Source organism: Galeopterus variegatus, unplaced genomic scaffold, assembly GCF_000696425.1.
Source record: "Galeopterus variegatus unplaced genomic scaffold, G_variegatus-3.0.2 Scaffold9280, whole genome shotgun sequence".
NCBI classification, from domain to species: domain Eukaryota; kingdom Metazoa; phylum Chordata; class Mammalia; order Dermoptera; family Cynocephalidae; genus Galeopterus; species Galeopterus variegatus.
In genome coordinates, this window is record NW_007735391.1 from 70,729 (window position 1) to 75,391 (window position 4,663).

At 35.1% G+C, this 4,663-nt stretch overlaps 1 pseudogene; it reads left to right on the plus strand.

The window, feature by feature from the left end:
• The window catches only part of LOC103609162, a 1,719-nt pseudogene extending 1,531 nt beyond the window's left edge, over window positions 1–188 (plus strand).
• Window positions 189–4,663: the final 4,475 nt, after the last annotated feature.

Sequence of the window (4,663 nt, forward strand, 5' to 3'; positions counted from 1 at the left end):
AAAAAAAAAAAAAAAAAAAAAAAAAAAAAAAAAAGAGAGAAAAAAAGAAAAATAAGGATAATGTGAAGTTTAAGGTTTGATGCAGTAGATACCTTTATACCTTGGTCATCACAGACAAAGAGAAGGCAGAGGACCTGAAGCCATCTGTGCCCCCAGGTTTGGCAATGAAGGAGCTGAAAGGATCCTGACATACTGATTTGAACTGTACTAAAGTTTTAAAAATGAAACAAAACAGACAATAGTAAGAGAATAAAAAGACATGCCACAGATTGGGAAAAAATTATTATAAAACATACATGTGGTAAAGGATCTGTAGCCAGAATATATTAAAATATATATATTGTTGAGAAGACTCAACAATAAAAAACCAAATAACGCAATAAAAATGGGCAAAATGTTTGAACAGATACTTCACCAATAAATACATACAGAGGCTCATAATCCCATGTATAGATGCTCAACATTATGTACCATTAGGAAAATGCAAGTTAAAACCACAATGAGATCCCATTACAAATCTATTAGAATGATTAAAATTGAAAAAAACTGATCATATTAAGTGTTGGTGAGGATGTAGAGTACTAAGACTTTCATACACTGCTGGTAAGAATGTGAAATGGTACAGCCACTTTAGAAAAGAGTTTGGTAGTTTCTTAAAATGTTAACCATACACCCACCATAAGATCCAGCCATCCCACTTCTAGGGATTTAGCCAAGATGAAAGAAATATATGTTCATTCAAAGACTTGCACACAAATGTTCATAATAGCTTTACTTACAGTAACCCAAATCTGATAATAACCCCAAAAGGAGGTGTATGGATAAACAAATTGTGGTTTATCCATACAATGGAATACTTCTCAGCAATGAATTTTAAGTGAATTTTAAAGTGAAATATTGATATGCGCAATATGAATTAATTGCAAAATAATTATACTGAGTGAAAGAAGGTAGACAAAAAAGAGTACTTACAGTATGATTCCATTTATATACAATATTAAAAAATGTAAACTAATACATAGTGGTGGAAAACAGACAGTGATTGATTGGGGACGAGAGAGTTATGACCAAGAGGCATGAGAAAACGTATATGAAGAATATGTTCACTCCCTTGATTGTGGTGATGTATGTGTACATATATACATATGTCAAAACAAATCCAAGTGTAAGCTTTTCAATATGTGCAGTTTATTGTATGTCAATTACAGCTCGATAAAGCTTTTCTTTTTTTTTTAACAGAATGATATTCTCTATAGGAAAAAACCAGCTTTGGAAAAGAATAAAAATGCAAGATATTTGAGAACAGTATTTTTTCACTAGCACTATTTAGAAATGCTGGAATATGGTGGTGACAAGACAAACAAACAAACAAAATCAGCTTTTACTCGGTTTTATTCTTGTTTTAAAAATTCTCTGCAGACAGTGTTCCCCTTTGGCTGCACTAGGGTGAACCACTCCCACTGCTGCGTCCTTGGTAGGCTACTGCTCCACCCCAAGTTTCTTAGCCAGAAATTGGAGCAATTAGTGTTGGGTTTGTTCCTTTCAAACACCATTATTTTAGTTCTTGGAGGTGCTGTCAGTGACTTTTGATAAGGTGAGATTTTTTGGTCCTTCTGCAGGCCTTTAGATGTCTACTGCATATGGTGAGGTACATCAAACATCACTACAAGGTAGGTGGCCTGGTGCATTTTGTCTGCCTTCTTTTGAGGATGGGAATGCCACTCCATAAAAATTGCACATCTCCCATTGGGTTCTGGCAAACAAGGTCCTGACATAATCCTTCCATTTCCTCCCCTACACACACAGAAATACCTCACCCTTTTTCCTTCTCTGTGAGAGGAAAATTGAAGGAAATTTATCTTGGGTCCTCCATCCTGACCAAGTCCTTTTCCCCAGTGTCTGGCTAACTGTGGACCGGCTGATATTGGCCCCAAATCCTGCAGGACTCTACTTCCTTCCCTTCTTGCATGTCTGCCTTTTCCTTCCTCAGTCCACACCATCAGAGAACTCTCAGAGATATATACACACACACATATATTTCTGAAGGAGAAGCTTCTCATACCTTCTAGGAGAAAACATTGGAGAAAATCTTTGTGATTTTGGATTAGGCAAAGATTTATTAGGTATGACACCAAACACACAATCCATAAAAAAAAGATAAGTTGGATTTCACCAAAATTAAGAACTTCTGCTTTGTGAACGACCCTGTTGAGAAATAAAAATATGATGCATAGTTTGGGAGAAAATATTTGCAAATCATATATCTGATAAAACAATTCTCAAAACTAAATAACGAGAAACAAACAACCCAATATAAACTTGAGCAAAGAATATGAACAGACACTTCACAAAAAGAGATGTAGGATGGCAAATAAGCACATGAAAAGATGTTCACCATCATTAGTCATTAGGGACCTGCAAATTAAAACCAGAATGAGATACAATGACACACCTATTAGGGCATCTACAATTAATGGTGGGGATGTGGATCAACTAGAACTCTCATATGCTGTTGGGGGGAATTTAAAAGGTACAAGTGCTTTGGAAAATAGTTTGGCAGTTTCTTCAGAACTTAAATGTACCCCTACCATATGACCTAGCAATTCCACTCTTCCACTATTAGGTATTTACCTATCAGAAATGAAATCATATGTCCATACAAGGACTTATACACAAACGCTGAAAACTGGAAACAACCCTAATGTCCATTAACAGATAAAAGGATAAACAAATTGTTGTATATTCATACAATAGCATACTACTCAGCAATAAAAAAGGGATGAACTATGAATACACACTATGGTAATCTCCAAATAATTATGCTGACAGAAAGAAACCAGACAAAACATTGGTTACTATATGATTCTACTTATGTAAAATTCTAGAAATTGCAAACTAATCCACAGTAATAAAGAAAATCACCAGTTGCCTAGAGACAAAGGCAGAGCAGGGGTCGAAGAGTGGGAAAGAAGAATTACAAAGGAGCACAAAGAAACTTTGGGGGATGATAATGATGGATACACAGTATTCATTGTCTCGGTTGTAGAGATGGTTTCATAGATGATTATGTATGTCAAAACTTTTCAATTTTTGTACTTTAAATATGTGCATTTTATTTTATGTCAACTATACCTCAATAGAGTGTTCTTAAGCTATTATTATTCTAGAGATATAAGAGCAGATACTTGCATTTATAAAAAAAAGAATGGTTTACAAATGTAATAACAGAACAAAAACTAGCTCTTGAAAACTAAAAATATGACAACTGAAATTAAATGTCAATAAAAAACTCATGTATCCACATGGATTAAATCCTCAAAACATTATTTTGAGTAAAAGAACCATACTGTATAATTCCATTTTTATGAAGTTCAAGAAGAGTCAAAACTAATATATGGCAATAAATACCAGAAAAGTATTTACCTTTGGGTTGGATAATGACTGAAAAAGGAGCATGAGGGAACATTCTGGAGTGATGGAAATAGTTTTTGTTTTGATATGTGTGGTGGTTACATGACTGGGTAAAAATATATGTAAAAGTTCATCTAGCCAGTGAGCACAAAACTATGCTATCTACCCTAAGTGAATCACTGTGAGGTATACACATGTATTGGAACAACACACTGTACCCCACGAATATGTACAAGTAAATGTTAAAATATTTAAATAAAAAAAGAAATACAAGGGTACTTCAGAAAGTGCATGGACGTGTGGCTCAGCCAGGCCCCCTCCCACGTCCTCCCCATGCCCTTCCCCTCCTCACAGTGGAATTGTTGAAGGGTGGCAAGTCCATGCTCAGGACAATAAAGCTTGTGACTGAGGTCGAGAAAAAAATAAAAAGTTCATGGAAAGATTTGTACAATCTTTTAATTCCATTTTTCCACGAACTTTTTGAAATACCCTTGTATGAAGTGAAGAAATCACCTATAAAGTAGAACTAATGAAGAAAATAGGAGGAAAAATAATAACTTTAGAGAATCAATTCAGAAGGTCTAACATCTGAATAATAAGGAATTCAGAAAGAGAAAATAAAGGAAATAAAGAATGTGAAACTATAAAATAAGTAATATATGAAAATTTCCCCAGAATTGAAGGATTTGAGACTTCATTTAGATCAAAAGAACCCAATGAGTGCCCACCATAAAGAATGAATATATACATACTCATATCACCTGAAATTTCAGAATTGTAGATTATCTTAAATGCTTCCTTGGAGAAAAAAAATCAAGATCACATGTGAAGGAATTAGAATGACAATTGTATTGCACTTCTCTATAGCAATGTTAGATGCTAGAAGATACTGGAACAATGGCTTAATATATTCTTTATTGAAAATAGATTTCATCAGGGCCGGCCCGGTGGCGCACTGGAGAGTGCGCCGCTTGGGAGCATGGCAGCGCTCCTGCCGAGGGTTTGGATCCCATGTGGAGACCGGTTCCCGCTCACTGGCTGAGCATGGTGCGGGCGCAACACCGAGGGTTGCAAGAATGAATATATACATACTCATATCACCTGAAATTTCAGAATTGTAGATTATCTTAAATGCTTCCTTGGAGAAAAAAAATCAAGATCACATGTGAAGGAATTAGAATGACAATTGTATTGCACTTCTCTATAGCAATGTTAGATGCTAGAAGATACTGGAACAATGGCTTAATATATT